Below are 19,314 nucleotides of genomic sequence, written 5' to 3' on the forward strand. Positions count from 1 at the left end.
GGCTGCTGCTGATGATGAATTGACGTGATTCGCGTTGTGCTGTACACACGTTAGCTTTTCCTGAACACAATTGCAACTCGAGCATGCACACATATTCACTGATCAGGAAAGTACTATTAAAAAAAAAACGAATGTTCCAAAAAAGTAAAATGAAGCATATTTTTATTTCGCCTGGCATCACGATCGATCCGATACAGCTAGTACAGGACGAGAGTTTCAAAGAAACAATTATTTCCAAAATCCCAGTGGCTAACCAGAAAGCGAAGACTTGTCTTTCTTGACGGCTCTTGTACTGTTCACGCTTTGATGCCGGTATAAATCATTTTTGCTGAGTCATGCTGACGAAAAAAGAATTCCAAAGATACGGTCACTGGTATAGCTGCGTCCCAATTCTCCCCATTTGTTTCATTTGTAATAAACGGCAGTTTAGTATTGTATGTTATAAAAACGTTATCCGATTAAATTATTATTATTATTATTATTATTATTATTATTATTATTATATTTTAGTTGCAACGTGTATTTGCATTCAGTTATATGGTATGGAGTGTATGGTGCAAGCTTTGCAATTTTCCTAGACCATACAGAACGAGGTCCAGAGTTTATATGTATTTGCAGTTTTAAATAATTGCTAATTATCAGACAAGAACATTGTTTCCAAAGGAGAATACATTAGGCATGTCATTTTCAACTTCGAGTAGTATGTTAGTGCAACGGCACTTACATTTGATAACCTTTTGCACTTCAAGAATAACAGCACGGAGTATGGATCTCTTAACACCGTGTATTGTCATTGCCGGCAGGGCTATCTCTGACATTCTCGGTATCACGTAGAAACAAATTTACATCCCCTATCAGCTGTTAAAGTCGTTTTTGCTACTTTTGGCGCTCCCTGGGGATGTCATTAATACAACTAGGCAGTAATCAGCTGCGACTTTTTAAGACTGGGGCGAAAACTGTTGTGTTGCTTTGGGAAAGTATTGCCCATATGACTATGTCTGGCATCCATTCGATTCCGGATCTACTAGTAATGGTACCGGTCGTATTCTAGGGTACAGTGCAATAAAAGTCCGATGCACACAATATCCTATTAGCCTGCATTTATATTTAAAGGCGGATTTGGTCATTAATAAACAGGTAACCCAAAACGCCCACAGAAACTGAAGTAATGTTCGCTTATTAATTCTACCCATCTGCCTTACGAGGTAACACGCTAGCTACACATTAATGACAGAATTCGAGCAAAGAACACATCTTCTGACATTTAAAATGTATTTTTTCTCTCTTCTTTTTGCGGCAAGTCATGACAAAGAACACCGAGTTTACCGAAGCCTTGCGTGAGCTTCGGCAATCAAATGGGCCTAACGTAAGTAGAAAACCCAGCTGCGTTTTAATTGGAAGCTAAGGGCACCTTGGCGAGCAGGATCTGGAGACAGTTCAGACGCTTCCGAATTTAAAACGAGCAGGAGTTGGAGACAGTTCAGACGCTTCCGAATTAAAAAAAAAAAAAAAAAAAAAAAACGGCAAACGGTATGTCAACCAGGATTGAAAGCGTCTGGTGCACATCGGGGCTTTTTTTGCAGTGGTCGATTTAGTAAGGAAATTAAGGAAACCCCGCTCTAACTGTTCAGTCGTTTGCTTTCCTAGTTACTGTATTAAGTGGTGTTATAAGATGTCTTAATTCAGGCCCATTTTCTGTTACGTTTGAAAAAGTACAAGCCACCTTGTATGTTAGTTTCAGAGCTGCCACCTGCTCAGGCAAAAAACTCATAAACCCATAAAAACCTGCTGTGGCTTAGATTAATTTACGAAACTCTTTTCTGGAATTAAGACGGAGATTGTACGTCCACGTTTTAATCTCGTCTAAATACTAAGCACATGCTGGATAGAAGGAAATGGTAACTACTTATGATTTTATAAAACTAGAGACTAATATGTTTAGGTGAAACTTTGATCTATTTTGTGACTTCGAATGAATTTTTGAAACTATCATTTGCAAAAGGAGATCGTGCATACGTGTTTTATCACGTACTAATTTAATCACAACTGCCGGATGGATGAAATTGGTCATTAATTATGAGTTTATGAAAACGTTAAGTAATGCAATATGTTAGAAGCTGTAATCTTCAAACATAAGCATATGTAATATTCATAAAAATAGAGAAACAACAATTTTAATTTCATGGTGCAGCTGTTAGTGACGATGGTAGTGCTGAAGAGGGGTGGGAGGTGGGTAGTAGAGGAGCGGCATTAACGTTTTCGTCGTTTATCAAATTTACTCTAAAACGATTTCTCTTTCTTTCTTTCTCTCTTTTTTTCGCTATCTCTTTCATTTCAAATGCCACAAGATCCTTTTTGATGAAAGCAATAATACATATCATGATATAAGCCGAGTAATGGGTCGAGGCTGTCTGAATGATCTACGATAACTCATTGGAATGGCACAGGCTAGGTCGTGACCGAACAGGCACAGTACCGTCAGCGAAGAACGCAATCTGAAAATTCCCTCTCTGAGGCTATAAAACAAAATCTTAGGGTTCATTCCCGATGAAACTAGCGTTCTACATAGATCGATCCACCTCCGTGGGGACTCTGGGTGAATGTAGTCAGATTGAGACATTAACATGCTTCCTCCTGGCGTCGAATAGAATACAGAAAAACCGGTGAATATACGAGTGTGTTGGAAACAAGAGGATCGAGTCGTTAATCTGATTTGCGTTCAGAGAGGATTCCTGGAGTTAGATCTATCTACGTAGAACGACAGTTTCATAGGGAATGAACCCTCAGACGCTTTTCTAGAGGCCATTGGCCCTTATATATATAAAATTATAACACCGGGGTTAAATTAAGGCCTTTAAGGTTATTTACACAACTGATGAGAAAAGGTTCTGAAAAATAGAATCAATTTCCGTGGTTCTTTATCTCTTATTCTCTATTTCTGTCTCGCCCCTTTCCGTAGATAAGATATGTGATACTCAACACGGAAGGCAGTGGTCTAAAGGCAATGGCCTTTAGTGCAAATTCTATCCACTGCTTTACGTCATTACATACCTAGAGATATTATGTCACCTTGGCGAAACGCACTTTCTTCCGCTTTAGGGGGTATTGGTCTGTGAAATGCAGACATTTTCTCTTGTTATGCATGTCAGTAAAATAACTAACTGGGTTGTAAACTGCGACCCTCTCGCGATATAATGCCTTGAACAACTCTCGCTGACGCTTTGGGTATTTAGGCATATATGACACTGGAGGTGTTCTGGTATATGCAAGAGGGTGTCACCTCTGATACTTCGAAGTGCGTACTGGTACACGCCCTGAAATCCGGTAGCCTGATCCGATCTACGCGGAATTCTGGATCTTCCCCTTCCGAGTCTGGTAGCAGGGGCGGATCCAGGATTATTTGAAGGGGGGGGGGGAGGGGTGGATGCGAAGCCGATCTCCCCCCCCCCCTTGGCGTGGGGCCTGTGCCTGGTAAAGGGCTCCGAAAACTTTTGGTATTTTAGACGACGAACGGTGCCATTTGGTACTGTTTAGATGTATGATTTAGCTAGTCAAAATTCTAATTTCAAGAGGGGACCATTGTTTTGATTCTTTTTCAGAAATCGAAGCCTCCCTCTAAATCCGCCACTGGCTAGTTGGGTAGGCCTGACTAGAACCGGCTGGAAAGTAGAGACTGGGGGGTGGGGGTGGGGGTAGTGAAACAAAAGATGTTATATATATGCACAAATTAATGTAACACCTACAAGTCCATACCCTGGTTATAAGGTGTCTTCTTAAACATTGAAACAAAGGAGTAGTCATAATTTCAAGTTCTGATTTTTGCTGCCGTCTGAAGAATATATTTTTGTAGCAATTGGAATGCAAAAGCGTGAGGATTAATGGAGTTTCATTCCATTAATAGATTACTTCTGTTCAGTGGTACAACAGTCATGTTCAAGTCCTTACGCAATCGTGATGATTCCACAACCATACGTGTCATCTGCAGGTGATATTTTAATATTTTCTTCACGCAGACAATTTTTTGAATAGTTCACCAATGCAAATGCAATGTCTTATAGTATTGAGCATTTGATGTGGTTTGGCATATGTCTGAGAGCGTGAATATTGTTGTATACGTCGCATCTCGTTTGAATAAAAGGAACGAATGTTTTTTAACACTTGTAAAAATACACTTATATATATAACTGTCACAATGCAATAAAGTAAAATCTTATGTCATGTAATACAAGTGTTAAAAAACATTCGTTCCTTTTATTCAAACGAGATGCGACGTATACAACAATATTCACGCTCTCAGACATATGCCAAACCACATCAATATATATATATATATACCTCCATTGTCAGTCTTATACAGAATACCAGCGATGTCTCTTACAGTCTTGATTACATTCTATTTTAAATTAATGGAAGTTATCACGAAATCCGGTCTATGGCATCACACTCCGAGATGTAGAGCCCTACTTAAAATCACGCTCACAATTTCTTGGCAGACCGATTCAATGAAGTTGCTAATTTAATGACTTGTTAACTTTGTTATATTTAACTGCACAGCGTAATTGCGGTTGAATATTCAATTGCAAAGGCCTAAATTTACCAATAATGCTGGCTTATACGTAAGCATCTGGCAAAATTATAGTGCAGTGTACACCCAGATAACAAAATCTTTGTTTTTGTTCATAGGTCCTAGAAAGCCAAAATATTCCATTGGTGAAAGATTATTTTCAAAAATTGGTTTCTGTGGAAATTCACTTCGATTATCAAAGCACATTACAATAAGCATCCTGTCTGCTACATTGCTTGATTGTCTACCCATATCCATTTATTCATCCATCCATCCTTCCATCCACCAAGGCATCCCACTATCTATCTATTTATAATCTTTCTACGCGCTTTGCCTGCCCGCCTGTCTAACTGTCTGTATGTATATCTCTATGAATATTAATCAAACGGTGTGAACGAGGTGATCGGCTTATTTATATTTTATGCTATTTGACATGGTGCAAAACAGGTTTTGTAATTTTAGCACCGCACCGAAACTGAAGCACCCGGGTAAGTGTCTTACACTGCCATAAACTTAAATATAAAAACGCCAAGAGGCAGAACACAATGCAGCTGCTGCTCCTTTGTTGACAACATGCCTTTTCAATGTACATACCATACTGCATTATCCTTCCTTCCTTTCTTTTTCAAAAGACAATGTCCCACTTTCAGTTTCAGTTTCAGGTAGAAAGATACCGTTTGACTTGCGTTGAACTGTGGAATAAACTGTGAGATCATGCCCTACGGCATTTCCCTTCCAGACCAATTGAAACAGTCAGCAAATCTGTGCTTTCCACTTTTCGCCCACGTGGTCTTAAGAATTCCCATATGCAGTCAGAACAGCGATACTCTTAATGGGATTTTTCTTGTGTGGTGCCAAAATTTTCTTGAATCCTGGAAAGTGCCTTTTTTAATCCACGAAAGTGCTTCATATAACAAAAAGCCTGGAAGACTATTCTGCGTCAATTGGTCAAGTCCCACGAAACCCAGCTAAGTGACTCGATCATTTGAAGAAAACGTATCTCGCTCTGTTCTGCGTCAACGGGTTTTTTCTCACGGCAGTCAGCCAAAGTCTATTAGTATTTTCATTTTCTTTATTTCCTATTTTCAACCACGCACCCGAGAGAATCTTAAAATAGCTGAAAAGACTCGTCTCTTAACAATGAAAGAAATCTTAACAAACGGCTGGGGGCGCTTTTGAAATTTGTTTAAATACAGGAGCGACTGAAATCACACTCCGTTCTTTGTTGCTTACTGGTATCTAATTGGTGAAACTGTAAGCTTAAACTGCTTATTTGGTTTGCGGAAGATGCCTTTACACTTAAGAGACAATTTGTTCCATTGGGTTAAGGAGAACACTTCAAAACATGATATCACGGAGTCTATGAACTCTAATAATTAATTTTCTTGCATACACCATGTACCTTCTTCAAGTCGACATTTTCTATTTTTATCTCGTAAACAAATGTGTCCTAAACTGAAAGCTATACTCCTATTTACAGCTAGCATCACACGATCTGGTACACAGATCTGGTAACTGACCTTTGTAGTGATACCATCTACGAGGGCACATGTGTGCTTTCATCAGAAGAACGCATTTCGTAACTTTTGCACAATTTATCATTTCTAGAACAACGTTGCACGCCACAAGGGTTCGGAGACCTCGTGTCAAGTAAAGCTTGTCTCTGACAGGTAAAATTTCCAAAAAAAAAAAAAAAAAAAAAAAAAAAAATCACCTGATACATGTTGGCCAAGTATTTGTGATACTTATACATGCCATCTGCCTAATTGTGTCTCTTTCCTAATGATCAATAAAGGTTTTGTACAAAGACATAATGGTATATTACTTAAGATGTATTCTTGCTTTTAACCTAAATCGTGGAAGGTGTAACTGCAATGTGGTCTTTTCAGTTTATTTATTTGTTTTGTCATATTTTTTTCCCTAGGTTCGTGGCATTTTGTCGACTGATGGTTTTCTAACCTTTACATCTAAGACACAGTCATTAATTATCTCTTTGCGGCTTCATGTGGAGTTATAATTCCACGAAACCGCCTCTTCAGTGTTCAGATGTACTGTCTTTTTACCTAAAAATTGAAAATAATTCTTTATTTGAATGTAATTCCAAGAAGAAAAGAAAGGGAATCAGGTCTCTTTCCTTCAGTGGAAGTAAATAATTTATTTGCTTTCCATTACAATTAATGGGAAATACATCGAACCTATCTAGTTATAAGGATCGTTGCTTCCAGAATACCATTGATGACGAAAATCAAATACTGTCCAAATTATTTGCACACTAAATTGCGTTTTACAAAGTTCAGACTGGTTATCGGTGTGTTAAATCATCCCTAAAGCAAATTATGATTAAAATTCAGCAAAAATTTACATAATGATGAGAAATAGTTGTGGGGATATTTAAATTCAAAGTTCGTTGTCTGTCTTCCTTAACTAACACCTAAAGAATAGGAACAATGGTATTCAGTCAGCGTTTTAACAAATAAATTGGTGTATAAACGGGTTCCTCTGACTGTTGTTGTTGAATATGGTTTGGGCGTCAAAGGTACCCCATTGACAGCCAAAGGTACTGCTCAGACGATGCATTTAGCTTATTTTAGTCGAGATCCAGGTATCCACAGGATTTGGTTTTGCATAAACATGTTTTATAGTAGTAGTAAAAAAAATAATAAAAGAAATCGAAGAATGTCAATGTGAAATACCGTCAAAGCTCTTTATAACACATTGCGATCATTTTCGAAGAAATATGGCATACCCAGCAAGGTTCTAATTAGTTATCTCAGCAGTCGCAAAAGCTCTGAATCTTCGAACCTTTTATCATTCAATTATTTTGCATGGGCAGACTGATGTTTTTTAATTTATTTAGTTTAAAGACAAACCTCAGAAAATTAGTTTTCATTGAAACCCCAATGATTGCTCTCCCAGGACCCTTCTAAGAAAATCAATAGCTCTTGGTTTACTTAAATATGCATGGGTCTTGGCTTCTTTACAATGAATAGTTTTGCTTTCTTGTAGATAAACCTTAATCAAAACATAGACGTATGCCCTGTGCTTACGATTACTTAGACCTTATATTTGCTTATCACGAAATAAGGAAATAACATTTTGATTTTTTTCTGGTCGGATAGTTGAATGCTATAGAACATTATTTTATTACTTCCGTAACTTGTAACCAGCGGCAGGGGTTAAAATGAATGTGTTGTATTTGCTTGAATCTGCTGTAGGTATGGTATCCTAGAAATGGGAAAAAAGCTGGTTTAATATCTGTTCACCCTTACAGAATTGTTCCATTTTAAGTACATATTTCCCAAACCCGTAGTTTGTTTACGACATTATAAATGGGATGTCGGAATTGACTCTCAAATATTCTTTTTATTTCACAGTTTTTCTTAATATCTGAGCTGGGCTGGGGTAGGCACGTGACTGTCTTCGTTAATTTGTGGAAAAAAAAACAGCGCACGTCAAGGAAATCTGTTGGTTGAGCTTATCAACAGATAAATAGATGGTGAAAAGAACGTATGATGGAGTTAAGCTATTTAGGCTTTTTCACTTGTCAACCATAGCAAGGTGACATTGATATTCGTGGCCAAATTAGATTCCAAACCCCTATATGTTCCATGCCATTAGTCTTAAAGTGAGTCCCATCGGACTGCTGCATGCGTTTTACGTAAGATATGTTATCTCCAAGGCTGGCTAGTTGTATGAACGGAATTGGATGGAAACCAAATTAATGCATGTGATTTTTGAAATGGGACGAATTCCCATGTAAGGGACAAACGTATAGAGAAAATGTAAACGAGTCAATAAAATAATGGGTGACATGGTGACTTCTCAGTGAGTCTACTTGCTATAACGAAGGAAGTGGTCAAATACACACGAAGGCTGCACCGACAACGTACTGTATATCAAATAGCAATGCAGCCTCACGGACTCTGTACGTCACTGTTCAGTGGCTGAAAGGGCTCAGTATATGATTGCTTTCCAAACGAAAAACCGATCTCTAATGACCTGACCTGAAGGTCATGTGGAAGAAATGGCACGGTGACCGTGTTTAATAAGACATACCCGGCGTAGCCCGTAGCCCCTTACGACGTTAAAAAAGTCGAACGGACAATCGTAAACGATTTCATCGCACGGCGCCCGTGGCAAATGTAATCTAGGCTTTAGGTCCGACGATTCATCTTAGTGCTTATCATCGTCCTTTTAAAGATAAACCTGAAACACCCGATATTATCAAATCATTTAATCGCGTTTGCATGGGGAAATTATTTAATATTTAGCACCCTTTTCACCGTGAGATATGTTCCAATAGAGAGTTATTCCAAGACATAATGAATTCCCTTGGGAACTCGATGTTGAAGCATTGGTGTCCTACTAAAATGATTTTGAGAACTACGTATTAAGTCATCCTATTACGCTCTAAAGGTTTCGAAAGGAAGAGCTGTCCACCCAATCAGAGCGTTTCATGCACGCAATTCAAAGTACAAGGTTTGCAGCTGTTTTGATAAATGCGGTTTTGCTTTCCAATATGGCATCGGAATATATAGATTAAACAGTGATTTTATAAGTTGGACTCATTAGGACCCCCCCCCTTTGCAAAATTCAAATGAAGAGTTTGTCTCACATGATGCTGATCATGTAAGTCAGCTTAAATGATCGTTCATCAATAACCGAATCTATAAAAGCTAAAACGATTTCGTTAAAAGCGGATGTGAACACAGCACAAGTCATAAAAATCATTACCAGACATTTTCCCAATTGTCGTTCTATTGGTGAAATGTCAACAGAAGGAAACCATCCCCAATAGCTTTTTTTTACCACGGACAATTAATCCTCAAAGAAGTCGACAAACCCGACGGCTGATTGCCGGAAGAGATTTATCGTTGTGCGGCGGCAGGATGCAGAGCGACGAAAACATTGCAATTGTGGCGGTAAATACTGGAATAAAGAATCCCCGCATCCAATACGGAATGCATTTATTGTGCACTGAAAAACAAAACAGACCACATCTTATGATTTGTTCTTTTAGAAACTCGTCGCCTATTTGTGGAAAATAAATTGTTAGGTTGTTGACAGGAGGGAACGACAAATACGAACTCTACATGAAAAAATCTAATACATGTAGATTCAACAGACCACAAAACAGAAAGAAGCTCATCCATGTTCCAGTCATTTCGTCATTTGTGTTAGAAAACAAATGACATGTTGCATTTGGTTATTTGAAGAGAAGGGGACAAGCTGCCAAAACAAAATGAGCCACTTAGATAATCCATTTCTTTAAATACATGTACATGTACAAACATAATCGGACGTATATTGAATGTCCCACGGCACGATCCCGAATAGTTGTCCAGAAACACCATTTCCTCGCATTAAAAGCCATTTCACGCATATTGCCTTTAGGTTCATTTGCTTTTTGGATCTGACTCAATCCTTGATGGCAAGATTAACACCTTAAACCCATGCATTATCATTACAACAGTATAGTTATCCAATAAAAATGTCCCCCAGACAATCAAAGATGACTTAATTGGTGAGGAGGGCGGGGTGAAAATAATTTCACCTGAAAAAAATTAGGCCTGATCGATGCGATTACAAGATATCCTGACTTGTTCGCCTTAATTCTGAAAAAATCAATAAAAGAAAGCGCATGTTCCAAATGACTAGTACCAATAGTGCTGATGGCGGGATGACGTGTAAGGTCTTTTATAAGTGCCTCGGTGAAAACAAGACAATTAAAATGCTTTTACAGCACGGCTAATGGCGGTACATCCATCAATCGGTGCTCACCTCCAATGAGTTAGAACAACCGAGTGCATGACCCGAAGCAAGATAGAGAACAGAAAGTGTGTGTGTGTGTGTGTGTGTGTGTATGTGTGTGAGAGAGAGAGAGAGAGAGAGAGAGAAAGAGAGAGAGGCCAATCAGTCATTTAAAACCTGAGACGCCAAGAAAACAACTGCCAGTGGTATATTGTATGCTGTCTGTATGCTATGCAGCAAAAGAAGCTGTAAGGCTATACTACGTGTTTATCGAGGATTTAGTTTACATTTTAGAGTTGTAGGGCGGGTGGCCGGATGGGTTTTGTCGGTTAATGGAGGAAAGTGTTAAAGTGTTAAAGGTGTGTGTGTGTGTGTGTGTGTGTGTGTGTGCGTGCGTGTGTGTAATCATACTCCAATGCTGCAATGTTATTTTGGAACATCTTCATTATTCAGCTACTGTACTAAGTACTGAATTAAATATACATAAAGAAAGATGCAAAGATGAATAAGATAACAGATAATAACTTCACGAGGGTTTACAGTTGCGTTCGATGTATTTTCTATGGCACTTATGAGGAAGAGGGCCCAAAGTTACATGATCAAAGAAATTAATCAGCACGGTTTATTGATTTGCCCTCACATGTTGTTGTAGCGTTAATTAATTAATGGGCAAATAAAAGTTAAATGCATAATAAAAAAATAGATACCACAAATGAAATCAATAGACGAATAAACGAAAAACAATCGAATGACAGAATACTTTTGTAACGGCAACAAATGTCATACCTATCGGGTAACCCCATGCTTAGAAAAATGCTGTTGAAAACAACAACTAGGATCACGTCTATTGGTATATTTCCCGGTAGTAGCGGAAACCCCATAACTACGGAAACGCAATTATAAGGCCTCGTCCCTGCGGTTATAAATAATCGAAGCATTGAGATGCTTCGTCTGAAATTTATAACTGATTGACCACAGGCACATGCTTATCTGGCTGCGCTCGTCTGTTGTAAAATTATGTGCCAGAACGGTAGGCGACGGACATCCGGGTTCTTTTGTTTCAAAAACTAAATTCCCAAACAAATTTCAAAACGAAATTCTTAATTCCTTTTTTGATGCCTGTTCAGATTAACATTTTTCATCTTCAGTGTTTTGTTTTCCTTTTTTTTTTTTCGAAATGGAGAAAGAGAGAATGACGGAATCGCTTGATGTACTGTGTACAGTGCAGCTAAAAGACAACGGCAGTGCAAGAAGGAAGTTAAGTGAGATTTCGACTATACAAAACGAATTCGAACATACAACACTTCCTTGATATATAAAAAGCCTTGATAAACTGATCACTAATGGATTTATTCGTGGTCTGACCGCAACAGCACGTGCCACTGAACCCCATAACCAGGAAGATGTGGTTAGAAGCAGATTAAATGTTCTTGATACGCATGCCCGACTGCTGTAGTTGTTTGATTGCGAGATAACCAAGGGCAAAAGGCAACGCAGCAAAGCATACTCCACTAGATTAATATCATTCCGATTCCCCATAGCGAAGCTGTATCGTTCATTATGCTCCTAATGACAAAATAACATTCTAACGCAAATGAAACGTGCCTTTATTACGTATAGGCCTATAATATTGCGCAACTTTGTACGTCATGTTCAATAGCAGATAGAAACGTTTTGAGAAATCCCTTTGATGTCCGTTTTCATGGTTAAATCGACTTAGGTGTGATGAAAAGCGCTGGTTTAAGAACATTGCGTATCTTTTTTTTTTTTTTTTAATTGAGCACTCTTTGACCGGGAAGTAACCAGCCAGGTGGTCTAACTAAATCCATGTTATCGTCGTGTTATCGCACACTCCCATGCTGGAATATCGAAAACAAATAGGCCTGTAAACAATAAATACAGGAAAGGCTGATAATATCCCTAATCAGATACACTACAGGTGCGAGACGTGTATAGGTGTAGATTATTACTAATAACGTTCTCGTCTAGAGTGATGATACGGCAAACTAAGTAAATACAGTAATATAATGGATTTGACCATTACCTCAAAATTTGTGATCTAGATTTTATTTCTATTATTATCATTATTATTATGCTTCAATCAAATGAAATCAAAAGGAATTCTCATCAAACAAACATGTACCATAATTTTGACTTCGTTTTGTAATGTTGATGAATACCTGCTCCATGTAAAACATTTAGCACGACTGATGACCTTTAACAAATATGACAGTGAAAGTAGTAGGATTGTGTTAAACATGTTACATATAAGAACTCTCTTACGGCATAGGTTTTTAAGATGGCTTTGTTAAGCTATAGGGGTAGTCATGTCAAACACGCTCTCCGTTAAAATTGCCACGCCTTAGAAAAGGTCAAATGATTTTTTTACAAAAGTGATTATTTTCTGATCAAAGGATAGGTGAAAGAGTTTCAAATGCTATGGTGTCTTTGCGATTATGTGACTTCGTAGAGATCAACACGTTTTTTTTTATATTGCTCTTTGAAATAAACACGCAAGAATAATGGCTCCTACGAAGTAGTTCTTCTGGGCAAGTCATTAATCCACAAATATAGCTCTGTCATGTTTCCTTCAAGAACAAATACACGGTTGATTAGGGGTAATTTACGAAAACTACTTCCAGTTTCGTAATCCACGCGAATATAAATACGTCGGAATTACTAGGATGTAATTACCCTGCCCGAAGTAATACTACAGCACACTGTCTGTTGATGAACAAGCTTATCAAGTTTAAAGCTACGCTAATGGGTTGCATCACAAAGTCTATTCCATGTACTATTTTGCATTAGGCGAACTCTCCTACTTGGCCGTTCGATTGGCGGCAATGGCAGCGCAGAATTAAGAAAAAGATGCTGCAAAAATAGTTCCTATTTTTTTCTTTTTTTTTCTTTTTTTTTTCTTTTTGCAATTCCTTTTTTAGTTTTCAAGTGTTATAAGTGTTATTATATAACGTGACTTTATATTATGACCAATCACTTGTCTTTATATATATGTAACTGGGAAAGACGTACACGTAAGTGATAAACGGTGGAATGTTGTAAACACATCGGATGTCATTTGATACATGAAGCTGGCAATCATACCTTGCTGCCTAGCTGCCTGACTGTATAATCCACAATCATGGTATTTATAGACATTGCAGTCATTTTAAAAATTTGGTCTTTTGTATTTCAATACCAATTTGTGTTATAGAATTCTCAGAAATGTGAATAAAACATGCTACTTTAATTCCATTGAGAGCAATAATTTAGAAAAAAGGTATTAAAAAAAAGGAAGAAAATGAATATCATAATATGCTTAGTGTTCTGATACATTTGTATCCTGGTTAAAGTTAGAAAGCAATGATAGATAGTGCATATCCAAAAAGCGAGACAGAGCTGCGGAACCGCGCACACACACACATGTACATTAAAGGAAACCACGCTTCTCCTATCACGGGTCAGCACGTAGAATCATAAATTTCTGATGCACTGTTATGAAAGAGGCGGAAATACAGAACTTCAAAAGAAAAAAAAAATTGTCAAAGATTTTCCCCAAGGATATAAGGTATCCTAATAAAATGTATAATATCTGCCGATGAATCCTCATTAAAGAATATGTCAATTAGTATATTACATTACATGTGCCGGTTAATGTGTATGCTTCCAATTGTTGATTGCTGCGTAGAAAAGTAAAAAAAAAAAAAAAAAACCTATTCACATTTAACAAGTCTTTGTGCTTCTCACACTTTCTCTATATTCGTCTCTCGATCCATTTTCCTCACAGCTCTGTGCAGAAGGACATACGATGCCCATGACAAAGGCCTAGCGTTGAGATTCCGGCACCGTTTATCTTCAGCAGTTTGGTCACGTCAACCTTTTTTTTTTGTATTCATACAGACGGATCCAGGGAATTTAGGGGAGGGGGGGGGGATCACAACGAACACACTTTCTTCTCTAGCTCCCTTAATAGGCCTTTTGCAGCCAGATATTGAGTTCTTTTGTTTACTGGAGAGTTTGCTCTTCAGCATTTTTTTATTACTGGAGAGCAAGCTCTTCAGTAAGCAGAAGTGTACATCTTGTCATCTGGCTGCTAAAGGCCTATTACTTTAATTCCTTTAAGTGCGTTTTGCACGTACAATAAAATGATGGATATATATGCCAATATATATGTGTGGCATTGCCGATGCTCAACTAATACCAAAGAACACACGGAGATGGGGTTACAAGGACAGGGTCCACTGTCTGCAACTGTTAAACACATAACCTACCTTTTCACAGTAATACGCCCGTAGAACAGCTACCCAGCTGCTATGTCACTGTAGCTCAGTGGTGACCTTCCGCAGTTACTCGTTTAAACGACGGCGCAGAATACCACTCACAATCCGCTAACAGAACTGTCATGCAACTAACGGCAATACATAAACAGCACTGGAGGTGAACTGACTTCAGTGTACTTGTAGCACCGATTAGTCTGTCTCCCGATAAGACGTGTTCAATAACAGAGCTGAACAGAAAAAAGTACTCCTCCACAGCGCACTGCAGATGAAGTGGCAACGAGTATGCTTACTCCAAAATGTGAAAATGCAAATGATATTTGTTCGTTAAGTAAAGCAACCACCTTCTTTGTCGGTACGGTGTCAGTCTCTTAGTTCAAATAGATGCATGTGCGTTTGGCGACAATGGATATAAAATAGGACCGATATGACACCAGGCCGGTGACATCCATTAAAACGATCCGGAGAGAGCTCCTGAGGTTCGGAATTCCACCCAAGTCAAACACAAGTCCGATAATATTCCAACAGTGCATTAACTGGGTGGATTCAACGACAGCGAAAATATACGTGGCGCTTTCCGTTTAATGTAAATTACAGTTGCACTGTACAGTTTCTTATACCTACAGGGTTGCTTCCAAATTTAGCTTAGAAGTCAAAATAGCGCTGTGTCAGATCCCAGTTAAGGTCGACACACCGAGGCGCTCTAAGACACTCGATCGCTTATCCTTGAGGATTTCTTCAACTTAAAAGCTATTTTGGTTAGTTTGCCAAGGCAATGGGAATAATAGCCCCACGTGCGTTTTAGTTGTGGCTTATCCTTAAATATCACGACCTGCAGGACTTAGTGGTTAGGTTCCATCATTTAAGAAAAGCATAACTTTCCTATTTGTATCGACCAGGTGCTTGATGACGTAATATGCTCCGTGACTGACGTATCGCTGTGGGGCAATTAAAGAAACACAAACGCAACTTACTGACGGAATTATTTTCCGTGACGCTGTCTGTTCTGTTTTCTGCTACCTTTTGTGAGTCCAGGGTATTTTTCCTTAAAATCAGTACCGACGACTCGTTGCTTAAGTTAGTCTGCCAGTATCATCTCTCTCTCTCTCTCTCTCTCCCTCTCTCTGTCAAGTTAGAATAGAAAAAGATATATTACTTTAAGTGTGCTTCTCTTGTTGTCCCTCCATGAAGTCTAATAGGAAGAAAGTCCCGTTTCACTGACATTTTAAGCTACTCGACTGTTGCTTGATTCGTTTAGAAAAATGTCATGGTGCTAATTTGCGCCAAACCTAATCAAGTGATGGCGGTCGTTTGTTTTGATGTCAAAAGTAATGACGTAATCCGTCTGTCTTTTCAAATGCTGTTAAGGAAAAGTCTTAAATTTTGTATAATCCCACTGAATCATGTTTCAAATGCACATGGTCGTATGATTGTTTTGAAGATATTAGATCAATATCCCTTTTTTTTTGCATTTTTTAAAAAAGTAATCGTCCTGCAAATTATTCAATTAGTTAATGGATCAGTTATCGTTGGTATCTTAATGCCTTTGTATGTGTATGAATATTCACCACACAATAAAATAAATGATTACCATGAAACGTTAACCATGTAAATAAATCAAAAGCCAAGCCCATTCACACTGATTTCAAAACATTGTTTATATCTGTCGCCCATGTCAATATTCAAATAGGATGGGGAATTAATAGGAAAGAAGGGGGTCAGCAAACGCGTGTTTTTCTTCGATCCACTCCCCAATACCACCTACCTTTTAACCACACCTATATTATGTTGTATCCGAACCTGAATCCAGACATTTAATCTACAGACGAATCAAAACTGCGTGGAACAGCTAGGATACAGACCTGCGCCACCTTTTTAACCCAACCTTAACCACATGCACATAGAGATACAGAATCGAACATCATTTAGTGCCCTTGATTCAATACATTGAGCTCAATTTTAAAACCGTTCTTTTACAAACATCAATCAACAAATTATTATTTCATGAGATATGTCGCTTAAAGAAATTAAAAAATATGTGGTCTCGTCCAGGTTTTGGTGTATGAAGTTATCATTTATTTATACCGTAACACAAGCACGTGTACGCTGATGCAAACGGAGCAGGTAGGGGGAAGTACGGGGGATACTTTTCATGTCCGCAGTTGACTTAAAGACCTATTAGAGATGCGTGGGGTGATACATAGTGAAAGCGAAAGAAAGAAGGCGATATTAATCAAGTGTATCGGAAATTCCCAGACTGATTTCGTAAAAAAAAAAATAAATAAAAAAATAAGTCATGCTTTGGAAAAAGACATTCGTTTACAGGTAACACGAAATAATTGATTCCCTAAGGAAGAACCAATCAGGTGTTTTTGGCATATTATCTTTAAAGGATAATAAATCTTCGTTTTGGTCAAAAAATGAATCTTCCTGGAGTAAACAACAATTTTCCCATACTTACCAATGGTTAATGAATCCATTTTTACATTCAAAGTTAGTCCCTGTTTTTTTTCTAAAAAGTTTGTTTTTTGTTAAAATCTCTTAAGAGATTATAACTGAGTACAGCCATCAATGGAGGTCACGTGATCTGAAGACAAGCTCAGACATCAGAATAATAGCTTTAACTGGCGTTTTTGTGGTAAAACAGAATATATTATATTTCTATGAATTGTTCACGATGTTTTTATTGTGAAATATAGATATCATACGAAGAGTTATTATCCCTTTAAACGTTCATTTCAGAACTAATTATGACTGCATACACGATTATGTATGTTGATGCCCAGCAAGTGCGCCTAGCCATAGGGATTTTCTTTTGTGACGATGGTATTGACTAGTTGCTACGCTTGGTAGAAACCGCAGAACCTTTACGTCCTTTCCTTTTATTTATCCACTATGCTCTAGTTACCTCCTCTCTCTCTCTACCACATACGATCTCTTGAGGCGTTGCACTGTTTACCTTACAGGTTGCTGTTTAAGTATCGCACATTATTAGATCATGGCAATCAATTCTACAGAGCACTCCCAGCCCTTTACTCACTTCATGACTGTCAGTTACCCACATAACGCTGTGGATATATCGGCAGTGTCAACAGGCTCTCTTTTGGCCTTTGGGTTTCATTTCTGTCGCACATTGGCCAATCTAGAGACCAATTATGGCCACAGTTCTGTCATCTGCCGCCTGAAACACGCGACTCAGGTCACATGTCAGGCCCAGCAATTTCAAAAGGGGGGTTCTTTTTTCTGAAAAAGTGGACCTTTTCCCATAAATACTTCATATACCTAGATCAAATTTTACCCAGAGTGGACCTTTTCCCAGCAAATGGGGCGGTTCTTCGAACCCCCCGAGCCCCCCTGGCTACGGGCCTGCATGTAATATGGAAACCACCAAAGCCGAGCACAACACCAAATTATATAGCGGTCCATTGGCACCAATGTGATGCACTTCTCTTATTTCTCAAAGGATGAGTTACTCTTATTTCTCAAAGGATGAGTTAGTTTGCTTCCCCGATTATGTACATGTTGTAGTGATGGAGCAAGGGATGGTATATTAAAGAGCGCGTACATTTTTCTGCCAGTTTTGAAATGATGGCTATTTTCATTTAGGATTAAAAAATAAAAAGAAAAAAAAAACGGACAGCAAAAACATGTAAGCAGTCTCCAAAAGAAAGCATGCTATGTGTCATCATAAACAACACATATATATCTGAATTGGCATAGGACAAGGACGTAGCATTCATTTGCGTCCACGGAATGCCCCATATGGTAAATGCATATGACGTACAAATGTATATCGACAAAATTAATGTCTTAATAACGCACGCATTTGTGTCTTTCGGCAGCACATTTTTCTATTAATAGAGCATGCGCTAAGATATTATGACTCGACAAAATACCCACAAAGTCACGTTCTGCGTGTCGTCAGCAATTCATGATCAAGCATTATATTTTGACAAAAATAACGAAATTCCTGACTGCGGCACGACTGTATCCATTAATAATGATTCACATTTTGCTAATAACAGAGATCCATTGACAACAAGCAATGTTACCAAACCCCCAAGACCCGAGGCATATCTTGAGTAATTTCATGCCGGTGACACAGCTATGAACTCGGAGCTGGGTTTGACGTTAGGATGTTACGCATTACAGTCACACTAATGCTGTTTGAATTGCCACTCTATCATTTTTCCATGGCGCTTCATTACCACGTAACGGCTATGTGAATGTGTACGAATGTGAATTCATTTTATGGAATGATTTAATTGAACATTAGGCCATCAATTTAGATTCTCTCCGCAATTGTAATCTGTTACGATATCAATAAACAGATTAATAAAAAATAACAGTGATAGTTCATCAAAATGGCCATACCTACATTTCAAAATTTTATCAATCATCTAAGTGTATGGTATAATAGAAATGGCGCCATTTTCGATCCTTAATCGGGGAGGATGCAAGGCATTTCAAATTGTCCAGGCCACAGTTAAAAAAAAACTTAACAGTTCCCTGACTTAGTTGACTAAGATTTCCATGAGAGTGCTGTAACACTGTTCCTGATAGGGTAAGATGTGCGCATGTGACCAAGTAACCTTGGTAATTAAGTTTTTAGCCTGGGAACCTAGGTCACCGTGATCTGTAACTGAACCATGTGCACCATCATCCATCAACGCAAAGGTCAATAGCTGACAAAACAGTTAATTGATATACCATGTCTCCATTGGC

At 38.3% G+C, this 19,314-nt stretch overlaps 1 protein-coding gene across 1 annotated transcript in view; it reads right to left on the reverse strand.

Annotated features, from left to right (window-relative positions):
* The window catches only part of LOC106156592 (5-hydroxytryptamine receptor 1D-like), a 32,079-nt gene extending 16,479 nt beyond the window's left edge, over nt 1-15,600 (reverse strand). Inside the window, exon 1 of the mRNA XM_013531913.3 lies at nt 14,584-15,600. The gene's annotated coding sequence lies outside the window, so the exon portion shown is untranslated. The remainder of the gene's footprint in view (nt 1-14,583) is intronic.
* Nucleotides 15,601-19,314: the final 3,714 nt, after the last annotated feature.

This window comes from Lingula anatina, chromosome 5 (assembly GCF_051362555.1).
Source record: "Lingula anatina isolate TDL-2025a chromosome 5, LinAna3.0, whole genome shotgun sequence".
In the NCBI taxonomy this organism is placed as follows: domain Eukaryota; kingdom Metazoa; phylum Brachiopoda; class Lingulata; order Lingulida; family Lingulidae; genus Lingula; species Lingula anatina.